Source organism: Mustelus asterias, chromosome 20 (genome assembly GCF_964213995.1).
Source record: "Mustelus asterias chromosome 20, sMusAst1.hap1.1, whole genome shotgun sequence".
Lineage (NCBI taxonomy): Eukaryota > Metazoa > Chordata > Chondrichthyes > Carcharhiniformes > Triakidae > Mustelus > Mustelus asterias.
Genome location: NC_135820.1, coordinates 10,576,250 through 10,597,208, shown reverse-complemented (window position 1 = coordinate 10,597,208; position 20,959 = coordinate 10,576,250).

Sequence of the window (20,959 nt, the reverse complement as noted above, 5' to 3'; positions counted from 1 at the left end):
GGATCAATGGAGATGCCAAAATTATTAGCAGATATTAAGTGATATGCATCTCGACGTCGAACAGGAATAAGCTGTATAGGTGGATCTGTACGTCTACTTGCAGGCAGAAGGGTTCGCCTCGGCATGGAAAGAATGCCCACTGCACCTGCAACGGTACAACCAACAGCTGCGAAGCCATTGATTTCTCAGGCCGAATGTTCCACAGTGACTTAGGGTGGAGCCCCAAAAAATGTCAAGGATTCCCAAGAGAGCTGTGAGTTCATTTCTCCTATCATCAGAGAAAGGAAAAAAAGATCATAATATCAATCAGAGGGCAGAATGCACTCAAGTCAAAGAACATAGAACACATACATACATCGTTGTTGACATCAGAAATTGAGACGTACATTGACCAGCAGCACTTTAATCTGAAAGATATCTGTGAATCAGCGCAATCCTTTCTCTTGATTCTGCTCTTTTCTCTGATGTGGGCATGCAATCTTCTCCTCTCTTAGTTTTTCCCTGTTATTGTTTCTTTGATTTGCCCTTCGTTCATTGTGAAATCCGGATGGTGCATTGAACATGTACAAAATAAGCTGTCCACTTATATGTATCCTACATCAGCATGGCCACTAAAAACTGTACGGCACCTCGCTTTATAATAGTGCAGAAATCGTGCACTCCTTTGTTTTGAATTCGAACTCTCCATTGCTATTTACTTACTACAAATGGTAAAGTAGTACATGGCACCATGGCTCACCTTCTTCCGGGATCAAACATTAATATCACAAAGTCTTACTCATTTCCTTACCAGTCTGATACTTCTTCAGTTCTGGGGAATAAAGCCAGTGCTATGAAATTGGCGAAAGCTCTCAATTCGATTACAATCAAAAAGCAAATCTCAACTGATTTATACAATCAGATTGAAATTCAAATCAGGACATTGAAGGAAGATGGACCTTGGGCATGATGCAGCTTCAAGTGCCGATTCACACAAGTATAATCTGTTCAACACTTAAGAATTGCATAGTATTTAAAATTAATTCACCAACGAAGTGTATGTATCAACAAGTCCAAGAGCATAAATGCACCATTCGGGATATTAACGCATTTGCTTCACCTGCATCATTATCACGCCACTTAAAAGATCTGAGGAACGGCTTTCCTCTAATTCCAGTTTCTCATCCCACGAAATGAAAATTTCGATCAGAAGAATGGATAATTCAACGGCGTATATGTTACCCCGTCACACATATGCAAAAATTATTTCTTTAGAGGAAAAATAGAAAATCGAATTCGGCTAAAGGCTGATAAGACCCACGGGGATTCTGCCTCGCATGTCATTGTACGAAAGGAAGTCTGTACGGAAATAGAGGATGCAGATCTGAAATCTGTGAGAATGCTTCAATTCTTGCAAAATCCCTTGAATTGTCAAACTTGAAACGTTAAATCCGCAATCTGAAAAGGATGGGAAAGAAAAATCTATTTGATCCAGGCCAGTTACTTCAACACCTGACATTGGACAAATCTAGATGTATAAAGAATGAGATATTGGAACATTTAAACAGGGGCAACATAATCACGTAGAGTCAACCTGGCTTCAGGAAGAATAGATAATGCATGACAATTTTATTGGGATTTTATGATGCGATAAAGAGCAGGATTGATTAAAGGGAACACGCAGATTTAATGCAACTTTATTTGAAAAATAGATTGTTTGGTAAGGTACAGCACGTAATGAAACATAATTACAAGCGAACCCTTGGCATTGTGGACGGTTATTAGCATGTTGAGAGTTTTGCTTAAATTGTAGAAGACAGAGAATTGGGTTAAGAGAGTTAAATTAATGATGGCAAATTGTAATAGAGATGTAAATGGCTTGAAAAATCGAATGCACTGTTGTCAAGCTTAACAATGACATAGAACTGGTTCAGAACGAAACTGGTGATTATACAACTGAAAGCTAGAAAGGGGTTATTTTTTCTGAAAGGACAAAACATAAGAACATAAGAACTAGGAGCAGGAGTAGGCCACCTGACCTCCTTGAGCCTGCTCCGCCATTCAATAACATCATGGCTGATCGTTTTGGGGACTCAGCTCCTCTTACCCGCCCGCTCACCATAACCCTTAATTCCTTTACTCTTCAAAAATTTATCTATCCTTGCCTAAAAAAACATTCAATGAGTTAACCTCAACTGCTTCACTCGGCAGGGAGTTCCACAGATTTACAACCCTTTGTGTGAAGAAGTTCCTCCTCAGCTCAGTCCTAAATATGCTTCCCCTTATTTTGAGGCTATGCCCCCAAGTTCGAGTTTCACCTGCCAGTGGAAACAACTTCCCTGCTTCTATCGTATCCATTCCCTTCATGATCTTATAAGTTTCTATAACATCTCCCCTCATTCTTCTGAATTCCAATGAGTATAGCCCCAGTCTACTCAGTCTGTCCTCATGAGCCAACCCTCTCAACTCCGAAACCAACCTCGTGAATCTCCTCTGCACCCGTTCCAGTGCCAGTATATCATTTCTCAAGTAAGGAGACCAAAATTGTACACAGTATTTCAGGTGTGGCCTCACCGGCACCTGACACAGCGGCAACATAACCTTGCTGTTTTTAAACTCCATCCCTCTGGCAATCAGGGACAAAATTCCATTGCCCTTCTTCATTTCCGGCTGCACCTGCAAACCAACCTTTTGAGATACATGCACAAGGACACCCAGCTCCCTCTGTACAACAGCATGCTGCATTTTTTTAACCATTTAAATAATAGTCAATTTTGCTGTTATTCTTACCAAAATGGATCACCTCATATTTAACAACATTGTACTCCATCTTCTAAACCCTCACCCACTCACTTAGACTATCTATATCCCTTTGCAGACTTTCAGCGACCTCTGCACACGCTGTTCTGCGCTCACCTAAGTGTCAGCTGCGAATTCTGACACTCTACACTTGATTCCCAACTCAAACTCATCTCTGTAAATCGTAAACAATTGCGGTCCCAGCAATGATCCCTGAGGAACAACAGTAGTCCCTGATCGCCAACCAGAAAAACACCCATTTACCCCCAGTCTTTGCTTTCTGTTAGTTAACCAATCCTCTATACATGCCAATATATTACCCATAACATTGGAAGCTGGAAAATAATCAAGAAGAAATGAAAATACATACTTGTGGAAAGAATAAATAAGGCGAAAATCATTCAATGAAGTGAGCTGACAGCAAGCTTTGGCAGATAGATATTCCTCCTCCGTAATTCACAAACACATAAAAATTCAGATTTGTTATGTAAGAGGGAGGCAAATGAGCATATGGACATTATTGTAAGAGTAATGAGGTATGCAAATAACAAGGTTTTGCTAAATTATGAAAATCGCTATTTGGTAATGTTTTGAAAGCTGTGGATTGTTTTACCCACGTTATTCTAAGGAATGATATACTGGCAAATGGACAATCCAAAGAATTTTATTATTTTCATAAATACATTGAACGATAGCATTGCGAGGAACATTTGTGCAGTTGGCTGTGCATTGATTGGCGTTTGAAAATAGGCAACATGGCTTTTTATAATGTAGGGCCAGATGCATTAATTGATTTTATTGGCACAGGCAACTGTCGAGGAAGGGTCAGTTGTTGTGCACAAGTCTGAGATTGACGACTTTTTAACTACTCGGAGTTTCAACAACTATATGAACGAGACGGAAACGTGGATTGTAAGATTACCTTATCAGATTAGCCATGACATAATTTCATAGAAACCCTACAGTGCAGAAGGAGGCCATTCGGCCCATCGAGTCTGCACCGACCACAATCCCACCCAGGCCCTACCCCCACATATTTACCCGCTAATCCCTCTAACCTACACATCCCAGGACTCTAATGGGCAATTTTTAACCTGGCCAATCAACCTAACCCGCACATCTTTGGACTGTGGGAGGAAACCGGAGCACCCGGAGGAAACCCACGCAGACACGAGGAGAATGTGCAAACTCCGCACAGACAGTGACCCAAGCCGGGAATCGAACCCGGGACCCTGGAGCTGTGAAGCAGCAGCGCTAACCACTGTGCTACCGTGCCGCCAATGGAGCCGGCTCTATATGCCAAATGACGTACACATGACAAGAAACATTATTGTTATTTGGAGTTATCCCTTATGTTAAAAAACCAAGCTCAGAGGCAAACCCGTATCTTCGACGAATTTCCAGATTCGACGAGATTCGTGATTATTCATTAATTCGATTAAGCAAACACAACACATGAAATGTCCGTCATGAACCAAGAGCGTTTTTTTTTAAACTTCAAGGACAGCTGTATGTGAGAGAGCAGTAAATCCAGTTCATTACTTCTATGAAATGGTTCCCTGATTCATGAGCTCAATTGCCTGCCTTATTTACTGTTGGGAAAGGCTTGAATGTTTGGGAACGTGGGGAAATAAATACTGATGTCTTGACGATTGTCATTATAACAGAGAAGAAGGTGCTGGAAGTCTTAAAGCACATCAAGATAAATAAATTCCCATGACCTGATGAAGTGTATCCCAGGGGACGTTGTGGGAGGTTAGGGAAGAAATTGCGGGTCCTCTAGTAGAGACATTTGAATCATCGAAAGCTAAATGGGGCCTGAAGATCGGATGGTAGAAAATGTTGTGCCTTTGTTTAAGAAGGGCTGCAGGGAAAACCTGCGAACTACAGTCCGCTGAGCCTCACATCTGTAGTCGCGAAGTTGTTGGAAGGCACTCTGAGATATAGGATGAGCCAGCATTTAGAGAAGCATGGAATGATTTGGGAAGTCAGTATGGAATTGTGAGTGGAAAATCATGTCTCACAAACTTGTTACAGGTTTTGACGGGGCAACCAGGAAGGTCGAAGAGGGCAGTGTATTTGACTTTGTCTTCATGGACTTTAGCAAGGCCTTTAACAAGGTATCACATGGCAGGTTGTTGCATCAGGTTAATTCTCACGGGATCCAGGGTGCCGTAGCTAAATGGATGCATCATTGGCTTGATAACAGAAGCCAGAGGGTCGTTGTGGACCGATGTGACCAGCGGTGTGCCTCAGGGCTCGGCGTTGGGTTGACTGTTATTTGTCATTCGTATTAATGATTTGGATGATAGTTTAGGTGGAATGATTAGTAAGTGTGCAGATGACACCAACATTAATGGCATAGTGGGCGGTGAAGAAGGATATCGCAGGCTGCAACGGAGTATTGATCAATTCGGTCAGTGGGCTGACGAATGGTAGATGGCGTTTCATTTATAAAAATGCGATGTGATGCGTTTTGGAAGATCGAACCAAGGGCAGGACTTACTCAGTTAATGGCAGGGCGTTGGGGAGAGGCACAGAGCAAAGAGACCTAGAGGCACATGTTCATAGCTCCTTGAAAGTGGAGTCACAGGTGGAGAGAGAGGCGAAGAGGCATTCGGCATGTTTTCAATGGTCAGACCAATAAATACAGGAGTTGGGACGTCTTATTGAAGTTGTACAAGACATTGATACCGGCACACTTCATAGAATCATAGAAATCATAGAAACCCTACAGTGCAGAAGGAGGCCATTCGGCCCATCGTGTCTGCACCGACCACAATCCCACCCAGGCCCTACCCCCACATATTTACCCGCTAATCCCACTAACCTACGCATCTCAGGACTCTAAGGGGCAATTTTTAACCTGGCCAATCATCCTAACCCGCACATCTTTGGACTGTGGGAGGAAACCGGAGCACCCGGAGGAAACCCACGCAGACACGAGGAGAATGTGCAAACTCCACACAGACAGTGACTTGGAATACTGTGCACAGTTCTGGTCACCCTATTTTAGTAAGAATATTATTAAACTGGAAGGATTGCAGAAAATAATTATTTGGATGTTTCCAGGACCTGATTGTTTGAGTTATAAAGAGAGGATGGATAGACTGGGACTATTTCTCTGGAGCGTTGGAGCTTTCGGGGTGATGTTGTAGAGGTCTATGAAACAATGAGGAGCATGAATCAGCGAGATAATCTATATATTTTCCCAAAGGTAGGGGCATCTTAAACTAGAGGGCATTATGGCTATGGAGGGATATTTGCCAAACGCGGGCATTTGTGACTAGCTGAGACGTTAAAAAATAAGGGGCATGGATAACTTGGGCCAGAGGGCGTGCTTCCATGCTGTAAACCTGTATGACTCTATGCAGTCCCAATGAATTCTTCACATAGGCTACCAATTCTGGTGCGTTCGTCACTGAGTCGGCCAATTCGTGAGAAGTTAAAAAAAATGTCTATCTTCAATGGCTGAACCGAATAACGTCCCAACGATAGCTCATATTAGCATCACTGGGGGCGACACGGTGGCACAATTTTTAGCACTGCTGCCTCACAGCGCCATGGACCCGGGTTCGATTCCAGGCTTGCGTCACTCTCTGTGAAGGATTTGTACCTTCTCGCCATGTCTGCTTGCGTTTCATCCGAATGTTCTGGTACTGTGACGCCCCAACGATGTGCAGGTTAGTTGCATTGGCCATGCCAGATTCTCGCTCAGTGAACAGGCGCCGCTCTGTGACGACTAGGGGTTGTTCATTGCAGTGTGAATATAAGCCTGTCTCTGATACTAATTCATAAACTTTAAAGAAAGCCAAGTACGTAGGAACGGTTTATGCATTGGTATTTTTGGAATAGCAAAATGTTTGCTTACTTCCATACCTCTGATAACGTCTAGAGGGTTATACAATACCCAGAATCAGGTTCGCAGCAGTTTCAAAGATCGATTGCGATGACAGACTGACTGGAAAATCTGGCAAATTATTCACAGGCGCAAGAAAAAGAAAATACATTTCGTTGCCTTAAATGAAGAGGTATTGTGCTGTCAGAAACTTAGGCTTTAGTTGCCATTACACGTTCTCCGTGTGATACAATAAAACCCGAAATTCGCAAGAGTATTGTTATGTCAATAACATGATGCAGATATTCATTGAAATACTCAAGTGAAGAGAAAATACACAGTCATGAAGATGAGACTTACCTCAACGTGTTCTCCCTGAAAGGCTGTACACTGTTTGCTGACATTTGTGCGGAATTTTACGCCATGCCCAACTCGAGCGTCATCATTTTCTACGCTCTGTTGCTGGTTGGAATGTCCCCAAATGATTGATGTCATGAATGGACTTGCTCCTTTGAAGAGATTTGCCGAACAACAATTCTTAAGCCGAAGAAATACAGAGGTCATCTAAATGAGAAACAACACAAATGAACAACGAAAAAGGAGTGCTCCAATATTGCATCCCTCTTCAGGCCAATTAACTCCACATTCTGTCCAATGAATTCATTTCTATCCAAAATGGTTGAAGATAGATTTTCATATTTGTGGGACAAGTAAAGTTTCAGATTATGGAAGAGAATGGTGACGCAGAATGAGACGCAGTCGCAAAGTGATTCCAAGCATGTTATAAAGCCAGCTATCTTGACTGCTATAGCCTTGACTTTATTTAAGCTGGCATAGACCTTCATTGCAATATTAAGTCGGGAGTAATGGCCTTCCTAGACCGATCAACAGTTGTCAGGGTCTAACGCCTCTCCAAGATGAAAAATCACAATGGAGTAAAGCAGTCGCTGCAACACTATTTTGAGGCTCATGCCTTCTCAGGAAAAGCATCAAGTGTGTTCAGTGCCTATTTAATGATGTATGGCAGGGGTAAGTGGCTAATAACATTCCACAATTGTCCAGAGGGGTTGAGATTGATGCCGCCTTTTCGTTATAAACTATCAGGAGGATCTGAGAGAGAGCTGCCCACACAATGGGGCAGCATTTTCTGAGTAAAATACACTACTTACAACGCAAACAGGAAAGCGAACCAACCCCAAGCTGACTGGAGCCCACACTGACCGTTCACAATGCAGTATTACACAGTGGAATTTTCGGATATTTTGCAAAAGTTGCAAGTCTAACAGGAAACATAATGGGTGATATTTTACGACTGTTTGTCTGAGTGCCGGGCTGTCTTGAAAATGGGAGACTTTAAAATCCGTTTTTTGGCACGTTTGTAACACCACCCCCACGCGTAACCACCCCACCCCCCCTCCCCGCCACCAACAACCCCGTCATAGGCAATCTGGCTGCAACAATTTGAGCGAGTCTTTTTGACGAGTCTGAGGCATGTGATTGGCCGAAACTCACCTGAATGTCTACAGCTCCGATCGGAGCCTTCAACTGCGCGAGTGCAGAGTGAAAAAGCAGATCAGGCAGCTCCCCTGCCAGCTCGCTGCCTGGCCACATAAGGCCTCCCCAATCCCAAATTGGACCCCAACCAAAATCACTGACCGCCTTATCGAACCACCCAAGTCCCCCCCTCCCCGCCCCCGATCACTGCCTCGTCACCCAGACCGATCGCGTCGCCTCACCGACGACCGCAGGCAGAGTGAGAGCAGAGTGATTGCACTGATTGCAGAGTGGCAGCGTATCGCCTCTCCCACGCTGACCGCAGGCAGAGAGCCTGCACGCTCCCTCAACACACCACAGACCGAGCTGCACATGGCCATCTTTCTCCTGGCTCCAATGGTTGTTTGACACCTCCCTTTCTCTCTCCTGCCAACAATCATCACAGAGGTGCAAATCCCCCACGCCACCAGTAGCACACCTGCAAGTTCTTACTTTCGCTCAATGGTAACAAGCAAACTGCGATTAACTTGCTGGGATTCCCTTCAAACCTGCCTGCTGCTGATCTACCATAATAAGGGGCAGCTCCTCAACAAAAAACAATGATTATTGGACAGGCAGGTTGTGCAGCAATAATTTTGCTGAAGGCGGGACCCCCGGATCTGAGGAAGCAGATATGAACAGGTTGCTGGACGCTGTGGAGGCAAGGCGGGACACCCTCTTTCCCAAAGCAGGACTGAGGGGAACTGATGAAAAGCTCCAAGGGAGGATATTGCCACCTATGTTAATGCCATGGCACTGGCCCACAGAACAGGTAAGCAGAGCGGCACGCAGGTCAGTAAAATCATCAACACGAGTGAGTGTCGAACTCCATCTGGCATCTTCCCTCAAATCAGTCACAGATTCCGGACCCAGCACCCTGCATGTTTCCAGCCCCTGATTCCCAAGCAACTCTTTCCTATCCCCAAGGGTATCACAAATATTTCCCTCTGAGAACCACACCCTGATAATATGCAGGAGTCATGCAATCATTTTTTTCATGGCTCCTTCTGTTTCCACGGGAGAAGAATGCCCATAACTGTCGAAAAGGGCAAAAACAGGGTTTGTTGAGCCTGACCTCTGAGACCTCACCCCCTTGGCGAGCGGGCGCTGAAGCCGTTGTGAGAGGAGAAGATCAGGGCCACTAGCGACAGCATAGTCGGGCTGGAGAAGATCAGTGAGCACCTGTCAATCCGCCACACAATTTGAGCCAAGTACTAGGATGCATAGGTTTAAGGTGCACTGGGCAAGGTTTAATGAAGATGCAAGAGGCAACTTTCGTTTTTACACAGAGGCTTGTTTGCGCCCGGAACTCCCTGCCATGTGAGATCGTGGAATGAGATAAGATAGCGACTTTTAAGGGCATCTTTACAAATACATCAATGCGATGGGAATAGCGGCATATGGTGCACAGAAGTGTCGGCGTTTTAACTCAGATGGACAGCATGGTTGGTACAGGCTTGAGTGGCAGAAGGGCCTGTACACATGATGTAATTTACTTTGTTTTATGTTGAATGTTCAACACAGAAATGTGAAGCACGTTTCCATCTTCCTCTCCCTCATTTGCAAATAACATTGTGTCTTGTGCAGCAGAATGAACTCCAGACGCCCTGGGGCCATTTGGCATCGCGGCCCCCACTGCTGCTCCTGTCCCTAACACTTTTTAAATCTCCTCGGCCGAAGAGGATAAAGTGATCTCCAAGGGTTGCGCCTTTTGGCTTCCTCCTCACAACGCACCACCCCAGATACAGTAACTTCCATGGGTCCAGATGGTGGTGAGGCAACTGGTTGACACTCTGATGAGCACAACAAATCTGCCTATGTCGGGCGGAGCAGGAAACGTCCGAGGCTTCTGGCATGCGGCGGCCATCCATATGCAAAGACAAAGCTGGCCACATCCAACATGCTGGCCCTCTGAAATCACATTTACCTCTGCTGCTGGAGATGCAGAAACACAGCTTTGGGATGCATGACAGGCTGACGGTATCAGTGGATCAACCCTCTGGCAATTGGGAGGAGTCCCGCAACTTTCAGGCAGGTCACATGTTGCTTGCCTTGCGTCGTTCCGAGGCTAACACTGCAAGGGTTGCGCCCACTTTGGAAATCCTAAGCATGAGTTAAAGGCTCCAATCGATGGCCGAGTCACAGCAAGCCACAGCGGAGTCCCAGAGAGCCATGGCTGACAGACAGCAGACAGCAATGAAGCGTATCAACAGGCTTCTTTATGTTCTGTGGCCCATGGCTGGCATGCTCGAGAGCTTGCAAGAAATCCAACGGGAAAGTTCTGAGAAACGGTAGGCAACGGCAGCGTTCCTTGACAACGTGATCCAGTCACAAAGGGTCATAGCACAGGGGCTGCAGAGCGTGACCAAGGCTCAGAGGCCTCTTGCTGCCGCCAGTAACAGAAGGCAACCGACGCAGGTGAACATCGCAAAGGGCTGAGCCATCATGGGTAGAACGTAGATGATCCTCCAGGACTGGCAGTGACGCTGGAGATTCTGGAGGTCATTGTCGAAGTGCCACCGTCCCATCGAATGACCCACGGACACACAGGATTTCCGAGGGAGGAGGAAGAGCTCAACACCATGCCAGGAACTTCGAGCTAACAGACTGTGGCCGTGGCAATATATTCTGATTCAATCCTTATTAACATCGGGGCACCTCTTGCGTAGCGGGGTGAAGAAGATGTCATGGATACGTCACAGACACCCGGAAGCAGACCCGGGCCCGAATGGTCCAGGCCCTCCAGAGAACGCCCGCCAAGGGAATCAGAGCGAGTGGCCTTGTTAGGCAGTTGGCCCCCTTTACCTCTGATGTACTTTCTTGGGAGACACCAAGACATCGCGGTAGGCAACAATAGGTTCAGAAGTTGTAGTTACACTAAGATGGACGGGGAAAGGGCAGCAATGGTTACACAGATGTTGAATCATTTTAAAGTTATCTGTTCACATGGTTTCATGTGCGTACTTGTTATTTGAACACTTCGCTAAACGTCTCCTCACTTTTCAATCAGGCTGTGAAAGGCGTACCACACCTTTACAATGCGAGACAAAATCAAGGGGCATCATGTAGGGCCACGCCAGTGTTCCAAGCACCTGAGCCGTATGCGCCTCTCCACGACGGAGCGGGTGGCAACATGGACCTCATTACACTGGGTCTCCGCTTCAGTCTCAGGCCTCCAGACAGACCTGATCAGCCAAGTCCAAAGCGGATCCCCATGTCACCCACGAGCCATCCCTGTAAACTGTACTCATTTTCGAAGACCGACAATATATCTGAGCTCCTCAATATAAACCTCTCATGCTCAGTGACGGGATGTCCAGCATAGACAGGCATGATGCATGATAATCAACTTATGATCACACACTAATTGCATATTTATGGAATGGACCCCTTTCCATGAATGGATTGTTGTGAATTCTGAGGCGGGGCCTTGAGGGCGTCGTGAGTGCAGTTTTTCGACCCCCTGCAGATGAGGCATTCCTGCAATGGCCGTGAATACTGCAGCCCAGGCTTCCAGCTGGGCCTGGTCCAGGTCAAACTTAAGATACTGTCCTACCAAGGCATACAGGGATCTATGGCCAAAACTGTGGATGTCTGACTGTGAAATGCCACATACGTCTTAACTTGGAATCTGGAGTGACCCGATTGCATAACAGATGAAGGTGGCTGTCAATTTCACAGCCATCGACAGTGGGTTTCTCTCCCCCACCCCACACCGAGGTGCCAGGTCCTGTAACAAGTGGCACAGGTGTTGCATTGCCTCCTTTCAGAACTGGAGCCGTCGGTATCATCCTGCTTCCGACAACTGTTCAAAGCACAATCTTGAGCAAAACAGCCGGGGTCTCCAGACCCCTCTTCCCTTGCACCCCACAATCCGGAGGCAGCCACTTCCTGCCTCTGGTGGGTGTCTCTCTCTACACCTGTGAATGTTAAAGCCTGAGCCTCCTCTGCCAAATATTCCTCCTCTCCCACATCCTCCCAGCAACAGAAACTCTCGTGCCCCACAGCATTACAGCGTCACAACACCCCATCCACAAACAGCCCCCTTCTGACCACACAGCCTCCCACCAACACAGGCTCCATCACCCACACAGCCCCCTAATCCGCAGGCGCCCATCCCGCCACAGACTCCCAGCAACACAGCCGCCCCAGCCTCCACCACAGCTCACATCAACAGAGCCCACACACTCCCACAGCCGTACAGCAAAGCAGCGCCTCATTAATTCAACAGCCCCTCCAGCAACACCCGATCCCTCCAACAATAACATACACCCAGAACTCGGCAGTAGTGAGCCAAGACGCTGCTGCTTGAAAATGCCTGAAGCGACAACACCGCCATATGAAAGAGTTTCCAGCAACTCCTTCACTCTCAAGAGTGCTGGATGCACTTGAAACCCAGCAGCTTCCCCAAACCCGGGGTTAGCAGTGAGGCCCAGGCCCGTGCTGAAAATCAGAGAACGGGCCCAGTGATTAGCAACTACCCTCACCTCCCACACACTCACAGATCTGCCCGATCAGCAACATGGCCGCTCGGAAATGACCCCCTGTGAGCAGGAGGGGGTCGTCCTATGTTGGGCACTTGCCTCCTCACTGACAGCCACCGATGAAGCTCCAGAATCGGACTTCAAAATCGGCTTTCCAATCAGATATCGATTGGGCAAACATGTCGGGAAATACAGAGACGCGAGTAAATTGGCGCTTGTAGCTCACTAACTGCATGTATGCAAGCATTTTTAAGTTGACGTCGCACCCGCTTTGGGCAGGCTTCCGAACGTACCATTTTTTTCCCCTTGGTAAAGTGGGACAGGAAAGAAAACGGGCGCACATCACGCTAATCACATGAGGCTTTGATTTTGCCGAATACTGGCGCAACGTGACAGTAACATTCCACCGTTTAAAAGGCGGTGTCTATCCAGACCGATCCGGATTGGGCGAACACAGCAGTAAAGGCAGGCGTGCTGGTAAATTGTGATGTGCAGCTCGTTCATTGCATTAAGATGAATGCAAAAATATTTAAATTGATGTCGTGCCCTCTTTCAGCGTGCACCTATCGCGCTGTTTTATTCCCCATAGTAAAGTGCGAACTGACGTGACAATGGGCGCAGAATGCGCAAATCGCCTTACGCCCGTCACTACCATATTTTATACCGGAAATCAGGCGCAACGTGTCGGTAAAATTCGGCCCAATGTTTTGGCCACGGGCCATGCTGGCGTTGTTACCTGCATTTAGACAGAAAAAAAGAAACATAATCTTGTGATTAACAATAACTTGGTGACTGACTGAATCTAATTCACTCAGCTTGCCTTCGGGCTTAATCCTTTACTTTGCTGCCCATCATCATTAAATGTTACCCCACAAGTTGTTTCACGTCCAATGGAAAAGCTGCCTTCGAGGAAAGCAACGCCATCTTCCGGCAAGCGCTCCGACAGAATGATGGAGAAAGTCAAAGTTTTTGTCATTATGTAGTTGGGAGAAGCATGGGGTAAAGTTTGGGGGAGCGGTGGGGTGAGGCCGGGGGAGGTTGGGGGGGGGGGGGGCGGGTTTGGTTTGTGCGGTGTTGGTGGCACTCGAAGCATGATAACGAACACAGCATGGATCATCTGGAAAGCCAGTATGCAGCACTAATCAGCTGGCAAGTTCCGTGCACAGGAGATCCAACCGCCCCACGAGTTGTGAAACGAGAAAACTCCAGCAGCCTCTCGAGGACAACTATCACTCGTTGGGGTGGCAGAGGCCTGATCCTTTCTGAGGCAATTTGGAAATCAAACATAATATTACCTGAGTTTCTAAATAGATGGGTTTCGAACTGCGCTTGTAATAAACAAAGAACAAAGAACAATACAGCACAGGAACAGGCCCTTCGGCCCTCCAAGCCCGCGCCGCTCCCCGGTCCAGGATTAAATCCTGAATCCAGGATCCCCGCCCAATTTTCCAGGTTATCTACATCCTAATATACTATCCACCGAGCTGTCCCTCACAGCTACGATGCTTTGTTCATCACAACCTATTTACTCAACCCCACCCCCCCCATTAAAGACCATGTGATCTCCAGGGAGAGGCGAAAACCCAGAGTGAACACCCCAGGGCCAATATGGGGAAAAAGAAATCTGGGAAATTCCTCTCCGACCCCCTGAGGCGATCGAAACGAGTCCAGGAGATCACACTGGCCCTGATCAGAAAATGCTTCCCAACCCTATTCATTTCCACTTCTGCTTTACGAACACCATCTGAATTCCCTGCCCACGAGACAGGTTCCCAACTATCCGCAGTCTCGCTCTGTACTGGCACCAGCAAGATGATCATAGAATGAAGCCTTGAAACGAGAAACAAAGAACAATTAGCCCGCGCCGCTCCCTGGTCCAAACTAGACCACTCTTTTGTATCCCTCCATTCCCACTCCGTTCATATAGCTGTCTAGATAAGTCTTAAACGTTCCCAGTGTGTCCGCCTCCACCACCTTGCCCGGCAACACATTCCAGGCCCCCACGACCCTCTGTGTAAAATATGTCCTTCTGATATCTGTGTTAAACCTCCCCCCCTTCACCTTGAACCTATGACCCCTCGTGAACGTCACCACCGACCCGGGGAAAAGCTTCCCACCGTTTACCCTATCTATGCCTTTCATAATTTTATACACCTCTATTAAGTCTCCCCTCATCCTCCGTCTTTCCAAGGAGAACAACCCCAGTTTCCCCAATCTCTCCTCATAATCAAGCCCCTCCATACCAGGCAACATCCTGGTAAACCTCCTCTGTACTCTCTCCAAAGCGTCCACGTCCTTCTGGTAGTGTGGCGACCAGAACTGGACGCAGTATTCCAAATGCGGCCGAACCAACGTTCTATACATCTGCAACATCAGACCCCAACTTTTATACTCTATGCCCCGTCCTATAAAGGCAAGCATGCCATATGCCTTCTTCACCACCTTCTCCACCTGTGACGCCACCTTCAAAGATCTGTGGACTTGCACACCCAGGTCCCTCTGCGTATCTACACCCTTTATGGTTCTGCCATTTATCGTGTAGCACCTCCCTACATTGCTCCCACCAAAATGCATCACTTCGCATTCATCAGGATTGAACTCCATCTGCCATTTCTCTGCCCAAATTTCCAGCCTATCTATATCCTTCTGTAGCCTCTGACAATGTTCCTCACTATCTGCCAGTCCTGCCAGTTTTGTGTCGTCCGCAAACTTACTGATCACCCCAGTTACTCCATCTTCCAGACCATTCATGTAAATCACAAACAGCAGAGGTCCCAATACAGAGCCCTGCGGAACACCACTAGTCACAGGCCTCCAGCCAGAAAAAGACCCTTCCACTACCACCCTCTGTCTTCTATGACCAAGCCAGTTCTCCACCCATCTCGCCACCTCCCCCTTTATCCCATGAGATCCAACCTTTTTCACCAGCCTACCATGAGGGACTTTGTCAAACGCTTTACTAAAGTCCATATAGACCACATCCACAGCCCTTCCTTCGTCAACCATCCTGGTCACTTCTTCAAAAAACACCACCAGGTTAGTGAGGCATGACCTCCCTCTCACAAAAACATGCTGACTATCGTTAATGAGTTTATTCCTTTCTAAATGCGCATACATCCTATCTCTAAGAGTCTTCTCCAACAACATCCCCACCACGGACGTCAAGCTCACCGGCCTATAATTACCCGGGTTATCCTTCCTACCCTTCTTAAATAACGGGACCACATTAGCTATCCTCCAATCCTCTGGGACCTCACCTGCGTCCAGTGACGAGACAAAGATTTGCGTCAGAGGCCCAACGATTTCACCTCTCGTCTCCCTGACCAGCCTTGGATAGATTCCATCAGGCCCTGGGGATTTGTCAGTCTTTATATTCTCTAACAAACCTAACACTTCCTCCTTTGTAATGGAGATTTTCCCCAACGGTTCAACACTCCCCTCCGAGACACTCCCAGTCAACACATCCCTCTCCTTTGTGAACACCAACGCAAAGTATTCATTTAGGATCTCCCCTACTTCTTTGGGCTCCAAGCATAAGTCCCCACTTTTGTCCCTGAGAGGTCCGATTTTTTCCCTAACAACCCTTTTGTTCCTAACGTATGAATAAAATGCCTTGGGATTCTCCTTAATCCTGTCTGCCAAGAACATTTCGTGACCCCTTTTTGCTCTTCTAATTCCCCGTTTGAGTACTTTCCTACTTCCTTTGTACTCCTCCAGAGCTCCCTCCGTTTTTAGCTGCTTGGACCTAACATACGCCTCTCTTTTCTTTTTGACCAGTCCCTCAATTTCCCTGGTTATCCACGGTTCTCTAATCCTACCCTTCCTATCCTTCTTTTTTACAGGCACAGGCTTGTCCTGTACCCCCAACAACTGTTCCTTAAAAGACTGCCACATACCAGATGTGGATTTACCCTCAAACAGCCTCTCCCAATCAAGAGCTGCCAATTTCTGCCTGATCCCACTAAAGTTAGCCTTCCCCCAATCCAACACCTTACCCTTGGGACACCACTCATCCTTTTCCATCACTATCCTAAAGCTAACAGAATTGTGGTCACTATTTGCCACATGTTCCCCAACCAAAACTTTGAAGACCTGACCGGGCTCATTCCCCTGTACCAGGTCCAGTATAGCCCCCTCTCTAGTCGGGCTGTCTTCATATTGTTCCAACGAACCCTCCTGTACACATTTTACAAATTCCTCCCCATCCAGAGTCCCTGCCCTCAGCGATTTCCAGTCTATACCAGGGAAATTGAAGTCTCCCACTACAACAACCCTATTTTTCCTGCACCTATCCAGTATCTCTTGACATATCCAATCTTCCACTTCCCTTGGGCTGTTGGGGGCCTGTAGTACACCCCCAACATAGTGACTGCGCCTTTCCTATTTCTAAGCTCCACCCAGAGTGACTCGTTACACGACCCCTCTGAATTGTCCTCCCTCTGCACCGCTGTAATATGCTCTCCAACTAATACCGCTACTCCCCCACCTCTTTTGGCCCCTCCTCTGCCTCGCCTAAAACACTTGTACCCTGGAATATTCAGCTGCCAGTCCTGTCCCTCTTTCAACCAAGTCTCTGTCACCGCAACCACATCCAAATTCCTCGTGCGCATTAAGGCCCCAAGTTCGTCTGTCCTACCTGCTACGCTCCTTGCATTGAAGTATAAGCACTCCAGACCTCCAGGCCCAGTGAGGTCGTCCTCCCCCAGAGTGCTCTTCTTCTTTGCCACATGTTCCCTTGTCCCAGCCCCAAGCTCGTCCCCAGCCTCCACACTTGTAGACCTAATATTTAGATCCCCACCCCCTGCCATACTAGTTTAAATCCCCCCGAACTGCACTAGCAAAGCTCCCAGCCAAGATATTTGTGCCCTTCCAACTTAGTTGTGACCCCTCCCTCTTGTATAGGTGCCATTCTCTCCTGAAAACTTCCCATTGATCTATGAAAATGAAGCCCTCCCTCCTGGACCAGTCCTTTAGCCAGGCATTCATTTGTACCAGGCATTGGGAGCAGCCCAGAGATGGCCACCCTAGTGACCCTACTTTTTAACCTATTTCCCAAAACTTCATACTCGTCCCGTGGACAGATAATTGTGAATGAAAAATGGGGGCACGAAGGTGTAAAACCACTTCATGGATATTTTGTGTGCCTTAAATAAATGATCCCTCTTTTGCATGCACCCCTGCAACGCTGATGGGAGGAAACAGAAAATACAATAACTTCAAAACTGAATGTCTCCGACTGGATTTTTGTCGATGAAATTAACCACGGTCGATGATGCCCAGGTAACGCTTTGGCTTTCGCAGAGATCCTGCTGATTATTGGCATTAAAAAACAATCCCAGAATTCCACTATTATCCACGTTTTGACATTAGACATTTATTTCACTCATTGTCAGCAGATATTACATGCTGAGCCGACTGAGTATCAGATTTTGATCAGTGCCAGTTCCTTTTTCTTTATCAACGCCATTGCATGTCATGAGGTATCTTGGAAAGTCTGGCATCCAATAGGAACAAAAAATCGGCATTGGTGTCCTGGAATGGATTGAGACGCTTGCCATCCAATCAACTGAACTGGTTTATCGGGAAGCCTTTTCTTTAAGACCGTAAGACCATAAGACATAGGAGCAGAATTAGGTTACTCGGCCCTTCGAATCTGTTCCGCCATTCAGTCATGGCTGACATTTTTCTTATCCCCATTCTCTTGCCTTTTCCCCAAAGCCCCTGATCCCCTTATTAATTAAGATCCAACCTATCTCTATGGTAAAACAGTTATTGACCTGGTCTCTAAAGCATTCTGCGGCAAAGAGTTCCACAGATTCACCAATTTCCGGTAAACGAAATTCCTCCTCAACACTGTTTTAAAGGTCGTCCCTTTAGCCTGAGGCTGTTCCCTCTGGTTCTAGTTTTTCCTAAAAGTGGAAACATCCTATCCACATCCACTCTATCCATGTGTCGCGGTATCCTATAAGTTTTAAAAAGATCCACCCTCATTCGTGTAAACTCCAAACAGTGCAGACCCAGAGCCCTCAACCGTTTTTCATACGGCAAACTCTTCATTCCAGGGATGATTCTTTTGAACCGCTTCTGGACGCTTTCCAAAGCCAGCACACTCATCCTTAGATACGGGGTCCAAAGCTGCTCACAAAACTCCAAATGGGGTCTTAACAGAGCCTAATACAGCCTCAGAAGTACATCCCTGCTCTTGTATTCTAACCTTCTCGAAATGAATGAAAACATTGCATTTGCCTTCCTAACTGCTGACTAAACCGAACGTTAACCTGAACAGAATCTTGAACAAGGACTTCCAAGTCCCAATGCATCTGATTTTCTCAGTTTTTCCCCACTTAGTAAATTCCTCCTTCCAAAGTGCATAACTTCATACTTTCCCACATTGTATTCCATCGAATTCATTGATGTCCTGAAAGATTATGATAATGTTCCAGTGACTCTGTTGTGTGCATCGTGAATATTGTGCAGTCTGTCTAACTTTTGAATGCATAATCGATCGAACAATGTGCATGGAAAACAAATGATATGTGCAAATAAACGTAAAACTATATCCTTCCTTGAAATTCCGTAAATCATTCTCGACTACTGAGGAATTATTTATCACCAAACATATATACCAAATATATTCAAACGTGTGTTTGGAAATTATCTAAACTTCGCCCCATAATTTTGAGAGATGTTCATCTTTCAGAAAAACAATATTTTCCATGTAAAATTCATTAAGTGCTCAGTTGTTAAAGGTTTGTTCAGATATTTAGTTCTTCACGAAAATGTGCCTGATGTTGCATCACAGATCTCACGTTCTCCTATAATTCCTTCAGAATTACGATTTTTATTATGTGTTAAACTTTGGAATGTTAGTTATTACTGTGGAACCATTAATCAGTGAATTATCAGCATGAATGTAGCTTTTGCTGATCCACCCTAAAAATATGTTCACATTCCTTTTCATTTATTTTTTTCATTTCATCCGTCTATTGAACAATAAATTAATTGTGTTCATTGCCGGTGTTAAAGAATGCAAGCTTCAGCAACTCATAGATGCCAACACACATGCAGAGCCTTGCTCTCATTGCGCTTCCTTATATCCCATGCTCCCCATCCCTACACCAATCCTTGTCTTGAATTCACCATATACTCTGACTTTACCATCGCTTAGACTGAACTTCATTTACTCAGGAAAACACTCAGTTTCGTAGCTTTTATATCCTCACATCAATTATTTTAAGGCTCAACATGATGCTCAACTATTCCTCTGCCTTCTCAGTCTATGTGCGTACATCCTTGTCAGAAGTCTCACAACACCAGGTTAAAGTTCAACAGGTTTATTTGGTCGCACAAACCACGAACGTTCGGAGCACTTGCCCCTTCATCAGGTGAGTGGGAGTTCGGTTCGCAAGCAGGGCACATTGGGACACAAACTCAATTTTAAAAAATAATGATTGGAATGCGAGTCTTTACAGGTAATCAAATCTTAAAGGTACAGAAAATGTGAGTGTAGGGAGGGTTAAGCACAGGTTAAAGAGATTAGTATTTTCTCCAGCCAGGACGGTGACTGAGATTTTGCAAGCCCAGGCAAGTCGTGGGTGTTACAGATAGGCTGACATGAACCCAAGATAATGTTTGAGGCCGTCCTCAATTGTGCGGAACATGGCTATCAGCCTCTGCTCAGCGACTATACGTTGTCGTGTGTCGTGAAGGCCGCCTTGGAGAAGGCTTACCCGAAGATCAGAGGCTGAATGCCGCTGACCGCTGAAGTGTTCCCCAACAGGAAGAGAACACTATTGCCTGGTGATTGTCGAGCAGTGTTCATTCATCCGTTGTCGTAGCGTCTGCATGGTCTCCCCAATGTTCCTTACCACGGGACATCCTTTCCTGCAGCGTGTCAGTTAGACAACTTTGGCCGAGTTATAAATGTATGTACCGTGTACTTGGTGGATAGTGTTCTCATGTGAGATGATTGCATCCGTGTCGATGATCCGGCATGTCATGCAGCAGTTGCTGTGGCAGGGTTGCGTGGTGTCGTGGTCACTGTTCTCCTGAAGTTTGCTGCCGGCAATGGTCTGTTTGAGGTTGTGCGGTTGTTTGAAGGCAAGATTTGGGGGTGTGGGGATGGCTTTGGCGTGATGTTCGTCTTCATCGATGACATGTTGAAGGCTCCGGAGAAGATGTCGTATCTTCTCCGCTCCGGGGAAGCGCTGGACTCGACATGTATGCCCAAGCCTTCAGGAAGTGCGTAAATCCCAGATCCATCAGTTGCACTCACAAGACAGCCCCGAACATCAGCCAAGCACAATGCAATGCTATCTGCGTTCTC